Here is a 17,405-nt window from a genome sequence, read left to right as displayed (position 1 = left end):
CACACCGTTCCCTAATGTTTTTTTCCCACCATGCTCTCCGCACTGTGTTTCTTTTACCCTCGGCGCTTTCCGTAGTTTCAAGAGCGCTAGAGACCACAGACTTATATACACTCAATAGATGACTTTATTCCGAGTAAACCCTGTAGCTATAAAAAATTATAAATATATATTACATCTAAATATATGTATATATTTATATATGTATTAGACCTGCTTTAATTTAAAACACAGAAGTTTCGATGAGGGCAGAAAATACAACGAAAGTTTCTCCATGCCATGCCTTTATTTTGAAGGGCACCGGACCGGCGGGCTTGAAAGCCACGCCCACTTCTGAAACCGAAAATTGAATAGTATTTCCGTTTTGGGGGCGAAAACAAAAAAAACAAAATCAAGCCGTTTAATGGATTTTGGTTTTATGTGCAGAAACCACAAAACGGGAAAACGAATCGTTTTTCTGTTTTTTCTATGTTGAATTATACCGTTTAATCAAACTGATAAAAAGTACCTTGGTCCAGGGATAACTGCTGAAAGTAGATTACTTGGTGCAGATCACCATTTTTAGCAGACATTGGTTCTGAAGATTAGCTTTTAACATGCTGATAACATTGCAGAAACCCAACCTATAAACCGTACTTTAATTCTTATTTATTTGTTTTCTCTGTATTTGACAAACTAAGGCTGAATTACGTTGCCAAACGAAGGAACTGGAGTTACTGAACAGTTGCTAAACAGTCTCTTTCAGGGTATTAAGCTCCTGCCCAGTTGCAAGCAAAGAGTAAGACTGGAATGACCTGGACATTTAAAACCTTTTTCCAGGCTTAAACTGTATGAATATGGATATAAACAGCAAGCAAAAATATTGTTGTTGGTGTGAAAGCTCAGAATTAGATGTGTGTGTGTGTGTGTGTGTGTGTGTGTGTGTGTGTGTGTGTGTGTGTGTGTGTGTGTGTGTGTGTGTGTGTGTGTGTGTGAGTGTGAGAGAGAGAGAGAGAGAGAGAGAGAGAGAGAGACAGAGACAGAGAGAGAGAGAGAGAGAGATATGGAGATAATTTCCTGCCAAAAGGTTGTAAGCAAAAAAAATGTGTTGCACACAAATAAAACCTGTTTTGCACACAAAATGATATGTCTCACACAAAAAAAATTGTTTTGCAAACTGTTCGCCAACCTTGCACTCAAAATATCATTTATAAGTTTTCCTCGAGTACAAAACGGTCTGTGCTCGCACAAAACAGCCTCTGCTCGCACAAAACAGCCTCTGCTAGAGTACGAAACAATCCCACCACCACGCTGCGGTAAATTTGTGCCAAAAGTCACGTGATGCATTGAGTTGTTGTTCAGACTTTCCGACAGCAGGGGGCGCACCCAAAAAACTGAAACACACCGGTTTGGCTGAGGAAGAGAGACATGATATCACAGCAAACAGCATCAGCACCCCACAGGTAACTTTCAAAACTTTCCCGGTGAAAAAGTAACAGCTCACTGATAGATCATGTAAGATTTCAGTTAAAGGCCCTGTTTAGTTTTATCTCTGATCTAAAAATGCTGTGTAACGGACTTTTGAAAAATAATGTATTTAAACCATGATTTGATCTTTAACTCTCCTTTCAGAATTGAATGTCTTTGGAGAGACGTGTGGTGCGCAGGAACTAACATACACAACAATGTGCTGCACTCAGGAGAGGACAACAATTTGCTTGACCTGTTAAACATGTTAGATAACTTCTGTTGTCACAATTTATTTGTCCCAAGACTACAACTAAGTTTTCACACCATCAGCAGTGGCTGGGATGACCATTCACTCAGAACTGAGGGGAATCTAACACTCAGTCAGTTATGGGAGATGGGAAGCATCCAGCATGCTGTGGTAGAACCAGAAATCACCCAGGTAAGATGGATTTTTTTATGCTGGCTATTATACAGTTTCTCACATTAATGCGTATATTTCAAACCAGAAATGAATTTATCAGATCATTTATCTGATCACTCCAATACAACAAAACATTGAGTACATCAGAGAGGTGGCTCTGAAACTGGTTTCTTACCTTCCTTCTAACCTTTTTTTTCAGCCTAAACGGCTCCACTAAGAGCTATGAAGGACATGCTGCAACAGTTACTGATCAAAGTAGTTAATACTGGGAATTAAACGGTTACATATTAAGTTATTTTTAAACAAGCCCAAATCATCTGCCGTATGTTTAAAGATTACATCAAATTTTGAATTCTTCAAGTCTTGGTAGTCTTGTGATGGAAGTCGGCGTGTCTCAAAGCAGGTTGATGATCTGGTAGCCTTCCATCCAGACCAGAACTTTGATGACCTTCATCAGTGGATGCTGGAAAACAGATATGTGTTATGGTTATGTAAATGATAATACTCCTCTTAAAGAAAAAAATAAATTACCAAGATGAAAACAAACATTTTAAGAAAATATCTGCCCATGTGGCCAATTCCAGCTGTGGTTTTTGCCATGGCCAAACCAATTTTATCAAGTGCACAACACATATTTGCAATTGGGCACAGATGACCTTATTTTTACTTTGAAGAAATTAAGGAGTTAGAAAGGTAGTAAGATATAATCTAGATCTGCTGCTATATGCTTTACTTGTAACATTCATATTTATGTTAGAAAATGCAATTTTTAATTAATTCCTTACCAGTTTTCATATAATCAATATCCACTCGTTGCAATTATTTTAAATTGCTTAAGAATCCGTTTTGCACATAAGCATACATGCATTGGTTTAACAGTTTTACGATAAATTACCAAATCCAAACACCAATAAGAACAACAGACAGTCATTTGAAAACATAAAAACCACATGATAATCTGTTAACAATGCATTTATCTGGGTATCCACTCAGGTACTATTTATTTGACACATCACAGTAAAGGGAGAAGCCAACCAGTGGGGTTACATTACAAAGCAAAAGTTGTTTTAGCATGGCGTTCAACCAAAGGCTAGCTTTCATGTTATTTGCTCTAAAACGTAACATGGTCCCTTACTGTAAGATAGCAGGGCCTTTAACTGAAATCTTACAAGTTCTATCTGCAAAGTGAGCTATTACTTTTTCACCGGGAAAGCTTTGAAAGTTACCTGTGGGGTGCTGATGCTGTTAGCTGCACTGAGCTATGATGTCACGTCTTTCTTCCTCAGCCAAACCGGCGTGTTTCAGTTTCTTTCGGGTGCGCCCCCTGCTGTCGGGAAGTCTGAACAACAACAACAACTCTTAATGCATCACGTGACTTTTGGCACAAATTTACCGCAGCAGTGGTGGGATTGTTTCTTACTTGAGCAGAGGCTGTTTTGTGCGAGCACAGACCGTTTTGTACGAGCACAGACCGTTTTGTACCCGAGGAAAACTTATAAATTATATTTTGAGTGCAAGGTTGGCGAACAGTTTTCAAAACAATTTTTTTGTGTGAAACATATCTTTTTGTGTGCAAAACAAGTTTTATTTGTGTGCAACACATTTTTTTACTTACAACCTTTTGGCAGGAAATTATCTCCATAGAGAGAGAGAGAGAAAACAAACAATAAAACTTATGACTTTATTGAAATGTAAAATTTGTATTAATTTATATGTATATGCCTAATACCATGTCTATCTTTGTTTAAGAGGCAAAAAAATATATCGGCATGGTATTTATTTACAAATTTTTTTACACATTGTGTAAACATCAGGGTGTCATGATTAGTCATTTAGCCATCATAGTCTAGAGTTTAACATTTGGCACTAGGATGTCTTCATTCCAGTTCTCAAAAGTGCTTGAAAAAAAAACAGAATAAAAATATTTTTTTGTACAAGCATGTATTTTATTAGTGTCATTTATTGCAAAATTGCATATTAAAATGCCCAAACAGGCTATTACACTTTCAGAAATAAAAGGATAAAACGTGCAATTAATTTGCAATTAATCTCGAGTTAACTATCGACATCGTGTGATTAATCGATTCAAATAAAAAATTTTTATCGTTTGACAGCCCTAATATAAATACATGTCTTGTGTCCTTCACACTTGTTAATTTAATTTTTTGTTGTCTGTTTTTAAAGCGTATTAATACGTTTTCTGCTCGAAGCGGTTAAAGTAAACTAACACCCACTCCTGAGTCTAGACAGTAGATGGCGCAAGTTTAAAAAACAATAGTCTACTGGATCTAGCTATGTACCTGAAAGAGCAGCTGCTAGCTAACCAAGTAATGAATGAGAACGTGTGGCAGCCACTGAGCGGTGGTGGCAGCATGAACGTCAAAGTATTTTGTCATATTTCGGCCCGAAAAATCAAGAGAAAAGGTCAAGAGTAGATGACATTTCCCACATGTGGGTGGTGCTGTATTGGCCAATTGGGTCGTGTCTGGGCATCATGCCAGGTCCTGTTGGAAGAAAAGGCCCAATAGGAAAGCATGTAAAATCAAAAATGAGAAATAAAACTGACACATGGCTGAAAGTCACATGAAAATTTTAAAATGTTAAGAGGAAGTGATTGTGCGAATTTCAGATTTCTACATTAATCACAGCCACTGCAGTGAGCGATGAAAGTTGCCATTGTATCTCAATGGAGCGTCTCCCTCTGGCCCTCAGAGTTCCGTCGTCATGGAAACTCATTCACACACCTGCAACGGCCGTCTACAGAAGTGCAGACACTTTGGTCACAAAAAGTCCCATTGGATTATAATGGAGAACTTTGCCCCGAACAACGCTTCATATCTCCTGATCCATAAATGGTAGAGACGTAATCTTTTCTGCGTTTAGTTCGTAACGGATAGGGGAAGAAGAAAAGCTATCGTTTTTTGCTAGAAAAAGTTTAATAAAGGCGTAAAAAATTATGATCTAAATGGGATTTTTATGGATTTTCAGAAATCCTCTAAAAAGGGTCCCCAACAAATCGCTGTAACTCAAAAAGTATAAGAGATATCAAAATAATTCTTTCACCATGAGTATCAGCAGGCTTTTGAGAACCATGAAACTCATTTTTATGTTTGTACAAAAATCGGTGTAGACACAGCGATGATGTAAAAAAGTGGTTGATGTGGGAAAATGCAGCTCCAAAGCGTTTTTAGGATTTTGCACATTCGCTACTCCCGAACAAATTGTTCCTGCGGAAAAACCGTAACAGTTATCCACAAAATTCCTTTTTTGTGAGTGCCAGAAGGGTTGGGACATTCATGTGTGAAAGTCTCATGTCTGTACATAAAACGGTTTAGGAGTAGCGACGATGCGAAAACATGGAAGTCATTTTTCAAAACCGCTCCATAGGAAATGAATGGGGGAGGTTTCGGGTTTGTGTCGGTCTGAGGTGATTTGCAAAAAATCTATAAATGCCACACCAATGAAGGTTACATTTCCCGAATCCTGACAAAAATACCTACGTTTTGATGTATAATTTGTCTATGTAGAGTGAAAATTGAGCGAGTAAGCTCAAGTTGTTCGGAGTTTTAAAATCTTTAAAAAAGCTAGAGTGGGCCACTCTAACGGTTGAAGAATTCCATCATTGACTTTCATTGTAAACGATGATTTCGCTGATTTTTGGACATGAGCTTTGAGGAGTAACTGTGAAGAGACGATAAAAGATATCCACATCCCGTTTTCACTTCTGAGTAGTTCACAGATATATCTACAAACTGGAAGTTAAACGGTGTTCGTAGGTGAAAGCATGGCGACACAGTACAGCTTTGAAAATGATCATTTTAAGGGGCGCTAGTGAGCCAAGATGGAGTAAAGACGGATATTTTCAGAGCTCCTGCAGGCTTATCAACATTTTCGCTTTAAAAACCACAACTGCTCACTATTTGTGACCTGAATCGGATTAATAGAGGTGTTGGACTGTAAAGAATTCCGTTCCAGTAGACTTTACTTGATAAATGGCGGATAAACTCCGCAAATTCAAATACGACGGCAACATGGCAAAGCTAATGGCTAATTCCAGATCCACGAGGCAGCGTACTCCAGAAGAGGACCCACAACCCAAGAGCCCTGGTATGTGTGAAGAGTTGAGAGCCGATATCCTAACCTCTATGCGAGGGGAAATCTCCAAAATTATAAGGGAGGAAATGAGGAGTGCGCTGTCTGAAGAGTTCGCCACTCTCAGAGCTGATATCAACGCAGTGAGGGCCGAAATAGCCAGCAATGCTACCGCCACCCGTGCAGAAATCACCTCAGTAAAAACGGACATTGAAGATATGAAAGGTGGATTGTCTACATGGTCTGACGAGGTAAACACTCTGCAGACTACCGTTACTGAACTTCAGAGCGAGCTGGTTAAGATACGGGACAAATGCGAGGACATGGAGGGGAGGATGAGACGCGGAAATATCCGTATAATTGGCGTTGAGGAACAGCCGAACTCCGCCAACCCTACAGAGGTTTCTAAAATTATAAGAGAAGCCCTCCAGATGGACCGGGATGTAAAAGTCGATCGCTCACACCGAACAGCCGCTCTGACGAAACCGGGAGACGGAGAGAGACCTCGGGTGATCATAGCCAAGCTGCATTATGATAGAGACGCCGCTGACATCTTGAGAAGAGCCAGGGAAAAAGCCCCGCTGACCTACAAGGGTAAAAGAATCGCAATCTTCCCGGATTACACCACCAGTGTGGCCAAGGCACGCGCAGCCTTCTCCGAGGCACGGAAAGCTTTACGGGGACGGAGCGATGTGCGCTTCGGATTACTTTATCCAGCAAGACTCAAAATCACATACAAAGAGGACAGTAAGGAGTTTCGGGATCCCGTGAAAGCCATGGACTACATACGGAAAACCATCCCCACTGCGATAACTGGAACTGAAACGTAAGCGAAGCCGCAAACGCTAATAGGACACAATCCGGTCCAGCAGATCCCAACTCTGAAATATTGTCTTTAGTGCTTAAATGCCAACTGTAATTGTGTTCAATGTCACTTATCTAAACTGATTCGTTTGAAAGGTGCATACTTCTAACCTTGTTAAACTACTAAATTATAATTAAGTTGCGTTAATATTACTAGTAGATTCTATGCTGTGGTTAAAGTACTTCTCCTGCAGGAGCCTGAACTTCCACACTCTTAATTTCTCTCTTTTTTGCTGTTTTTGCACACATCCAATCTTCATTGGGTTGTGTTTGTTGCCGCTTTCTATGGTGGCTAGGGACTTAAACCCACTACCTTGCACTATGTTATCTATGTTCATTTTCTATTGTGTTTCTTGCGCTTTGATCCTTCTGTTCCCCGAGGATCTCACTGCAACTAAAAAAACAGAGCATTTGAATATTAGTCTTGACAATATGGCACAGCAAAGTCTTACTATTTTATTGTATCGTCTTGGTGTTCATCGTTCATGTTGCTCAAATGTTTGGCTCCACCCGTCAAATGGCCGTCTCTGCCTCCAGCACAATACTATCACATATACATTTTAAATTAAATCAGTTATGAGTACATTAACTGTAACAAGTTATAACGTGAGGGGTTTGCATTGTCCAATGAAAAGAAAAAAAGTACTGCTACAACTCAAACAATCAAAATGTCAAGTAGCTTTGCTGCAAGAAACACATCTATCAGATGTGGAACATACAAAATTAAGTAAGTCATGGGCTGATAAAGTTTACTATTCGTCACATTGCTCTGGAAGGAAAAGGGGTGTGGCTATATTAATACATAGGCAAATTAATTTCACTGAAACGTTAGTACATAAGGACAAGGAGGGTAGATTTATTTTGGTAAATGGGACAATTGATGGAACAGCGGTATCCTTTATAAATGTATATGCCCCTAATGAAGATGCTCCAGGGTTTATTAAGTCAGTTTTCAATATGATTGCAGAGTACAGCTCCGGTCTGTTGGTTATGGGGGGGGATTTTAATTGTGTAATGTCAAACCTAGATAGGCAACCAGCTTCTCAGACCCCCATATCTAAGATGGGTAAAATGCTTAAAAATATGTCTGTAGAAACTGGATTAGTGGACGTATGGCGATCCAAATACCCAAAAGACAGAAATTTTACATTTTACTCAAACCGACATGCATCTTACTCGCGAATAGATTACTTTTTTACTTCCAAGGCTGAGCTACACAGAATTGAGGATATCACAATATTGCCCATCACAATCTCTGACCACACACCTGTTACTCTCCAGTGGAATATAGGATTGACCCCATCGTTTAAGCAATGGAGACTTAATACCTCCCTTCTTAATGACAAGGAATTCATTGATTTTGTTAAATCTGACCTCAAAATTTTTTTGGACATAAACAACACCCCTGACACATCTCCTATTATGTTGTGGGATTGTGCAAAGGCCTATTTAAGAGGTAGTATCATCTCCCACACCACAGCTAAAAAAAGACAAAAAGCAGCCAAACAGAAATATTTAGAAGATAGAATTCGAGATCTGGATCTTCAACATAAAAAGACTAGAGCATCCAAAATTCTGAATGATTTGAATACATCACGTAGAAAGCTCCAAGATTTATTATCAGAAAAGATAGAAGGTAACCTTCGTTTTGCTAAGCAGCAATATTATGAAAATGGAAATAGAGCGAGCAGACTTCTGGCCTTCCGACTTAAAAAACAACAGTCCTCAAATGTTGTTCAAAAGCTGAAATCGGGCAATAAATCAATCCTAAAACCAAAGGATATTTCTGAAACTTTTGCTGAATTTTACAAGGTTTTATACCGAGACACTGACACTTGTAGTGATGAGAATAAAATAGGTGACTACTTACAAAATGTTCAAGTTTCCGAATTATCTGATACTGTAGCTAAACAATTAGATAAGCCAATTCAAGTAGAAGAAATTAAAAATGTTATCTTATCCCTTAAAAATAATAAGAGTCCTGGCCCCGATGGTTTCATAAACGAATTTTACAAATGTTTCATAGACATCGTTGCCCCACTTTTATTGGAAGCATACCACTTTTCTTTAGAAACTAAAACAATGGCGCCATCCTGGTCTGATGCCACAATAGTAGTACTACATAAAGAAGGTAAAGATCCCACTGACTGCGGGTCATATCGGCCATTATCCTTGCTGAATGGGGACGTACGCATTCTAACTGGCATTCTGGCAAGACGATTAAATGTCATAATAAATCAAATTATACATCCAGATCAAACCGGTTTTATTGTCGGGAGGCACTATGGAAATAATCTGCGCCGTTTATTAAATATTATGTCTCACCAAAAAGAAAATAAAGCTATGACAGCTGTAATATCTTTAGATGCCCAAAAGGCTTTTGATCGTGTGTCGTGGAAATACATCATTCAAACATTAAAGAGGTTTAAATTTGGGCCCAAATTCATAGATTGGATACATACATTATACTTATCCCCACAAGCGGCTGTAAGAGTCAATGGTTTCAGGTCGGCTAGTTTTAAGTTGGAACGTGGATGCAGGCAAGGGTGTCCTTTGTCACCTCTTTTGTTTGCAATTAGCATCGAGCCACTAGCCCAGCTTATCAGGGACAATGATGAAATTAAAGGGATTTTGATTGGCACAGAGGAACATAAAATATCTCTTTATGCAGATGATGTACTCCTGTATTTGTCTGATCCTACATCATCAATACCACGTCTGAGGGAAATGATTTCTGTTTATGGACATTTTTCTGGCTATAAAATAAATGTTGATAAGACAGAGGCAATGGATGTCAATGGCAGTATTCCACTGGGGGTTAAACAACAGAGCGGTTTTAGGTGGCCAAAGGAAGGCATTAAATATCTAGGCATCAATATTCCCCTCTCATTAAATGATTTGTATCACGTCAATTACACTAAAACACTGGATATAATTAAAAAAGACCTGGAGCGATGGTCAGCATTGCCTTTGTCCCTCCTCGGTCGCATTGAAACCATCCGCATGAATCTGTTACCCAGATTATTGTATCTGTTCCAAATGTTACCAGTTGGCATACCTAAGTCCACGTTCGTTGAATTGGATAAAATTATATCAAAATTCATATGGCAAGGCAAGCGCCCTCGCATAAAATATAAAACACTACAAAGAAGTAAAACAGAAGGGGGCCTCAAGCTTCCGGTTTTAAAATACTATTTCTGGGCAGCTCAGTTAAAGCCTTTAATTTCATGGATCCAACAGGATTCTCGAACAAGATGGCTCAGCATTGAGCAAGCAAAGTGCTCAGTACCATTAAAGGTATTGCCATTTCTAGATATCCCAGTAAAGGAACTGCCATTGTGGACTAAAACCACACTTGACATTTGGAACAAAGTGCGAATTTCTTTCAAGCTACCGAGAGGTTTGTCAATATTAACAAGCATTGGACATATTAAATCTTTCATACCCAATCTCTTGGACAAAAATTTTTCTAAATGGGCTGAACAGGGGCTTACATTTCTGCATCAGTTGATCGACAGAAACAATCTTATGTCATTTGAAGAGTTATGTAGGAATTTCCATCTCCAAAAAAGTGATTTCTTTAGATATTTACAGCTGCGCTCTTTTTTGCTCGCACACAAGGACTGGGAAAAAGTACTAAATCCAACACCATTAGAAAACCTTCTAACCCATTACCAGAAAGGGGGAGGAGATAAAAAATGTATAGCAAAGTTATATAGTGCATTACTGTCAATGAACCTTAACGATACCACTTGGACAAAACAAAGATGGGAGGCAGAGACGGCCAAAATAATTTCTGACGAGGCATGGGAGGGAGTCTGGATTGAGGCTCATAGAGTTACAAACTCAAATATGTGGCGGGAATACAAATGGAAAATTATTAGCAGATATTTCAGGACCCCGGATGTGGTTGCCAAGATGGATCCTAAAGTACCAAGCTTGTGTTGGAGAAATTGTGGCTCAGCGGTCCCCAATCATACACACATTTTTTGGTCATGCCCCAAACTTCAAAACTTTTGGGATGAGGTGTACAGAACTATAAACCATATTTTCCCAGGAGTTATACCAAAGGATGTTGCAGTTGCGGTACTTGGTATTATACCAGATGGCTTGCAAGGACGGGCCAAAGCATATCTGTTAAATGTCCTTTTTACAGCTGCCCTGAAATGCATCACAATAAGGTGGATGCAGCTGGAGCCTCCTTCCTATGACTTATGGGTCCAAAAAGTAAGGGAATTGTATAAAATGGAAAAGATAACCTACTCATTAAGACTTCAAAAAAACACCTTTAGCCTGCGCTGGGGACCAGCTGAAGCAATGTTGATGTAAATAAACCCAACAAGTTTGTCTCTTGGCATATGATGTCTAGCTATCCCTCCTAAAGTGTATCCTTATTTTTGGGTTGTATGAAGATGAACCTACAATTGTGACTAAGATGTTTATTTTATGGAAAACTTTATACTGTCAACATTTGTGTCATGTGCCTTTAATGCAGGGGTGGGCAATTAATTTCTTTAGGGGGCCACATGACAAATCTGAAATGTGCTGGAGGGCCGCACCACTAAAACGACTAATTTTATAATGCTCATTCTGCCTTTTTATGATTCTTTTGGTAATAAGAAATTTTACATATTCTGTAAATATGTATATAATGTATATATATATAAGTATATAAAAGTGATAGTGTAAAACAAACGCAATCATACTATAAGATTTTGTAATGAATTATGAGGAGATGAACCCGGTATTCAGCCAGACACTAAAATAATGTTTGATGGGATTTATTAAAGGAGATGATGGGTCAGGAAGGCAGACAAAAAACAATCCAAAAAGGTGTACAGACCAAACATCTGGGAGACAACAAAAACTGGGACAGATTCAAAAAACAGAAGAACTGGTCAGGCAATACATACAAATGCTGAAGGGCTCTTACCAATGAAACGTGTGTGAGAAGTTCCAGCAACAAACAGAAAACTGAGGAGGGTTTAAATAGACAGATGGACAGGTGAAACTAAGTGACTTCTGATTAACTAGGAACAGGTGAGAGTGATCAAGGAAGGGGAAGTGACAGAGAGGCTGATGGGACAGAAACTAAGATGAACAACTACAGAGCAAAAATAGCCATAAAGAGAAAACCAGATAACTAAAACAGTGAAGGCTAAACATGAATCCAATACAATACTAGAAACAGAAATAAACCCTAAGGCAGGAAAGTTAACTTAACCAAAACAACAACAACAACAACATCATGAACCAGAACATTACAGAATTTGATTTTTTTAATCTCTTCACAAATGAAAATGAGATTATTTTATAACGTGAACTTCTCCACCATGAACAATAAAGTCTTATTGTAAACATGAACAGCTTATCAACATTAGCACAAAATTATTGGAATTCAGTTAAGTTTTCAATGTGAAAAGTCCAATCTCTCCTGTGCTTCAACAAGTGCATTGAAGTCTGGTTCAATGTCTGATGCAGCTATGCGCAGGACAGCTGCAAGGTGGTCATCTGTAATGGAAGACCTGTATCTGGATTTGTTGAACTTCATCAGCGAAAATGTTTGCTCACACACATATGTAGATCCAAAAAGTACAAGGATCTTTTGAGCATGTCTCCTCAGGTGTGGAAAGTTCTCCTCTTTTAGTGAAGAGTAAAACTGAAGCAGTGAGACTGACTTAAAGTGCTCTGCCAAAAGTGTGTCAGCCTGCAGATCAATAAGTTCCATCTGAACATCACTACATGCATCTTCAACACTACAAGTGAAGGGCGAAGAAACCATGTTCATCTCACTCTCAACTATTTTGAAGTCTTGGAATCTCCTTGAAAACTCATTGTGCAGTGCATCTAACATGGATGAGTACCTCAGGAGCTGATCTGCTGATGGTGTAGCTTGCTTTAGTGTTGGCATGTGAGTGAGAATATTATCCCTCAGCTGGCTTGAAAGAAGCTGCAACTTCCTACTGAAAGCCTTGACTGCACTGTACATTTGAAATACAAAAAGTCCCTTGCTTTGCAGTTTCACATTTAGTTCATTCATTTGAGCAGTCACATCTACAGTAAAAGAAAGATCTGCCAACCAGTCGGCCTCTGAAAGCTGGGGGATGTCCTTTCCCTTCCTCTCACAGAACTCCTTAATCTCGCTTCTCAGGTCCCAGAAGCTTCTCAGCACTTTTCCCAAACTGAGCCATCTCACAGCTGTATGGTAGCTAATGTCACGGTGCTCAGTCTCACATTCTTCTAAAAGTGAAAGAAATTGTCTATGATTAAGAGCTCTTGCTCTTATGAAGTTTACAGTTTTTGTTACAACTTCCACTACGTGATTCACATTCAACACGGATTTGCATAACACTTCCTGGTGTATTATACAATGCAAAAAAGTTAACTTTTGTTCAGGGTTAATTTCTCCCACTTTATCTTGTATTCTCTTCAATAGACCAATGTTTTTTCCTGTCAGATTTGGGCAGCCGTCTGTTGTCACTCCCACCAGTTTGTCCCATTGCAGTCCCAAATTTTCCAGACATGCATTTACCTCCGTAAAGAGATCACCCCCTGTTGTTGTCCCTTTCATTGATCGCATGCCCGCCAGCTCCTCTGTCACTGCGAAGCCTGCGTTGATCCCGCGGACGAAGATGAGCAGCTGGGCGGTGTCCCGTACATCACTGCTCTCATCCAGAGCCAGGGAGAAGAAGTCAACGCCCTTTGCCATCTCCTTTAGTTGTCCCTCCAGGTTTTTTGCGATGTCCTCAACTCTCCGCGTCACAGTGCGGCGCGATAGTGGAACGCTCTCAAAAGCGCCCGTTTTGTCCGGGCAAATGATCGCGGATGAGTCCAGTAAACATTCTTTAATGAACTCCCCATCAGAAAAGGGTTTACTCTTTCTTGCTATCTTGTGAGAGATAACAAAACTTGTCTTGACCGCAGCAGCTCTAGATGGCAAGCGTTTTCTCAAAAGTGTTTGTTGAGATTGCAGCTTGGCTAGCAAAACTGACGACTCAGTGGCGCGCTCTTTATCAGAAAAGTTTTTGTATTTCTCCTCATGCTTGGTCGCGTAGTGACGATTCAGATTGTAATCCTTTAACACAGCAACTTGTGCGCCACAAACCAAACATAGGGCTTTACCTTTGACTTCTGTGAACAAATATTTCTCTGTCCAAGCCTTGTTGAATACGCGACCCTCAGAATCAACTTTCCTTTTTTTATGTGTTGACATTTTGGGCGGAAAATATGCTCGCTGCGTGACCTGACCTGTCACTGGGCAGACTGGGGGAGACAGATAGCAGCGTGCACGTGCGTGCACGTACGTGCTGCGCGCGCTTGTAAAAAACGCGTCAAGCCCTTTCAACATAAAAGACCGTTGCGTCGCATCCACACTAAAGTACTTGTTTTTTGGACTGATGGTCCGCGGGCCGGACAGGGACGCCTCGCGGGCCGGATGTGGCCCGCGGGCCATAAAACGCCCAGGTCTGCTTTAATGCATGGTTGTATCATTGCTCTGCAAAAATAATAAAAGTTTAAGTTCTAAAAAAAGAAAATGATCATTTTGAGGCTTTTTTGAGGCTTTCTCTCTACCCGACTCCATTCATTCCTATGGGATTTTTTGGGGGTGGTTTTTCGTTAATTATGTTGCCATGGTAACTCGAAACCTCAATAAAAGTAGTAGCACATCTCGTGATCGAGCCGCACGTTTTGATAACTATATTGTGGGGGTGCACGCTATGGTTCGGGCCCCATTAATCGTGACGGAAGAATAATATAAGAAGTTTAAAAAAATTTCTGAAGAAATTTAGCAAGGCGCCTGCCACTTGGTGCGTACCGTACCGTCAGAAATAGCAACAGGAAGTAACACTGCGAATTTCAGCTTCCTACGGTCTTCACAGCCCTCGCAGCGGCCGTTGAAAGGTGCCATGTTAAGTCAATGGACCTCCTAGGAGCCTCTTGCTAGCAGCGTTGTCATGGAAACTCACTGACAGCTACAGCCCTCTCTGTCTGTAAAGGTTGAAGAACTCTGGCTAAGCAGCTGTTGGTAGGACCTTCCTAAAGCTATTTCCGGTTAGCAACATGCTAACTGTTAGCCGCTAGCATGGCTGTGTTCAGCATCACCGGGTGATGTTACTCTGTTAGTTTGGTCCAAATCCTGTACTGGGATGAGCCTCAAATAGGGAGAAAAAACGTCATTTGTATCGTTGCCATGGTAACTCAAAATGGCGGGTGGTACAAAAAATACTTCATGGGATCAGCACACATGTTTTAATATACACACTGTGGGGATTATAATACAAAACTCTTAGTCTCCCACGCTGGGTTTCGATCCCACAACCTCTGGCATGCAAAGCCTGCACTTTCCATCTGAGCTATACTGTAGCGCCATATATGGGTATGCAGTATTGGGACCATAAGGGGTTTGGTCCCCCATTGAAAAGCATTGGATGTTTGACACCTCATAGCTTGGAGATGCTTTATGTGACGTAGCCCAAATTTCTTGTGGAGCTTTCTCTCTAAAGTAAGACCAGACTCTGTGAAGCAGAAGTTGGTGAGACCTTCCTAGAGCTACTTCCGGTTAGCAACATGCTAACCGTTAGCCGCTAGCATGGCTGTGTTCAGTATCACCAGGTGAATGTACTCTGTCAGTTTGGTCCAAATCCTGTACTGGGAAGTGCCTCAAAAAGGGGTGCCAATACTTAATGTCACCAAACGTGACCAAAGTTCATGGGACAGATTGGCCTCCTTTAGAAACTCAGCCTCACCACATCTGGGCCCAGAACTCAACATTTGACCAAAATGGTGTGTAGTGCCATTTCCCACATGTGGGTGGTGCTGTATTGGCCAATAGGGTGTTTTCACTGACGTCACTGGCCAACTTCCGGTCCGCCATACTGGGTGGTACACTTCCTTATCTCTAGTTGTCGTACACGTATTATCGTATCGCGAATGGATAAGTACGCCAGCACGCTAGAGCGACCAGATAAGGACGTATATCTGAGGAAATGTTCCGTGATCGACCATATGGACCCCTATGCCCTCCACGGTGCCTTGTTTAGCCGTAATCCAGATGATTGGCCAAATGTAGAGCTCGGCGACATAGTGCATTACCTGGTGTTCGGTGAAAACCCTCTGCACACTCTTGAGGAAATGAGAGCTTACAAGGGTCTAGAGGCTCACAACCAGTTCACATCTGGTTATGTACATCAAGGAAATCGCCATCATACGTGGACGGGTGAGTTTTAATAAGATGGTAAAAATGTAAACAATCCGACGCAAATGTGTCGCATGCTTCTGCGGTGGCTGACGGCCGGCGGTGCGCGAAGGCGCTTGGCTGCAGGGCCGATCGACGCCGCTCGCGGCTTTAATTATTTAAGCAGAACAATGACCAGTGCAAAATTAAGTTGTATTTACCGTATTGGCGCCGGTAGGAGCTGCAGATCATAAAGCCAGCAAACAGTGGGAACACAGCAACTCGTTCAAAGGTAAGCTGCGCTCAGACGGGCTCTGGCACATGCTAACCGTTAGTGCTAACAACCACTCACGCATGTAATGTACTTTTAACTAGCTGCTATGTGTTTCAAAGGTTTAGAACACACTCTCATTGACATCGGGATACTGTGGAAAGTTATGTTCGGTCGACTTACAGCCGCGATCCAAGCGAGCCGACGACTCTTTGTTATCTCTAACAGTTGTTCTCCGTGGTTGCGCCTCCAGGCAGGAAAGCGGTGGAAAATTAATCTGTTTCTATGTTTTTCCCATGGCGATCATGTGTTGCGCTGTTACAGCCCACAATACAGCAACGGTTTACCATGGTTGAAATCAAGTTAAGGTGAAATTAATCAAATTAAAACACGGCTGAGAGAGGGAGTACAGTACGCGGTAGTCATAGGCAGTAGAGGCGGCGGAGGCAGTCAACATGGCAGCCGCGGAAAGTAATAAGTCATAACGCCCAAGCCCTATTATTAATATATTCTTCTTACATGTTTTAAATACTTAACAGTTAATTACCTGTGACAAAGTGAGCACCGCAGACTCTGGCGTATTCCAGCTTAACACTGTCCAAATCGGACCTGGATATCCGTGTCAGCCATAGGTGACGGTGTTGTTCAGAGAGCTGTTTTGTTTTTTCACACTGATTCACTATTACGGCTGGTAGGCGATAGAAAGAGCGTTGATCTCCACCTCCACGGGCCGTGCAACCAACCATTAAACACGTTTTCCCCATTGTTCACTTCCAATACTGCCTAAGGCGTCATACAAAGCAGGGTCAACGGTGCGAAACGACTGCCACCCAATATGGCGGACGCGCTGAGTAGTCACGTGAGCGTGACGTCAGCTGAAAACCCCCTATTGGGTCGTGTCTGGGCATCATGCCAGGTCCTGTTGGAAGCAAAGGCCCAATAGGAAAGCATGTAAAATCCAAAATGGGACAGTAAACTGACACATGGCTGAAAGTCACATGAAAATTTTAAAATGTTAAGAGGAAGTGACTGTGCAAATTTCAGATTTCTACATTAATCACAGCCACTGCAGTGAGCGATGAAAGTTGCTATTGTATCTCAATGGAGCGTCTCCCTCTGGCCCTCAGAGTTCCGTC

At 40.9% G+C, this 17,405-nt stretch overlaps 1 long non-coding RNA gene across 1 annotated transcript in view; it reads right to left on the bottom strand.

The window, feature by feature from the left end:
* The window catches only part of LOC118561803, a 32,969-nt gene that overhangs the window by 3,600 nt on the left and 11,964 nt on the right, over positions 1-17,405 (bottom strand). The window lies entirely within an intron of this gene.

This window comes from Fundulus heteroclitus, unplaced genomic scaffold (assembly GCF_011125445.2).
Source record: "Fundulus heteroclitus isolate FHET01 unplaced genomic scaffold, MU-UCD_Fhet_4.1 scaffold_72, whole genome shotgun sequence".
Lineage (NCBI taxonomy): Eukaryota > Metazoa > Chordata > Actinopteri > Cyprinodontiformes > Fundulidae > Fundulus > Fundulus heteroclitus.
Note: the sequence above shows the minus strand (reverse complement) of the source record. Positions and strands in the feature narration are given on the sequence as shown.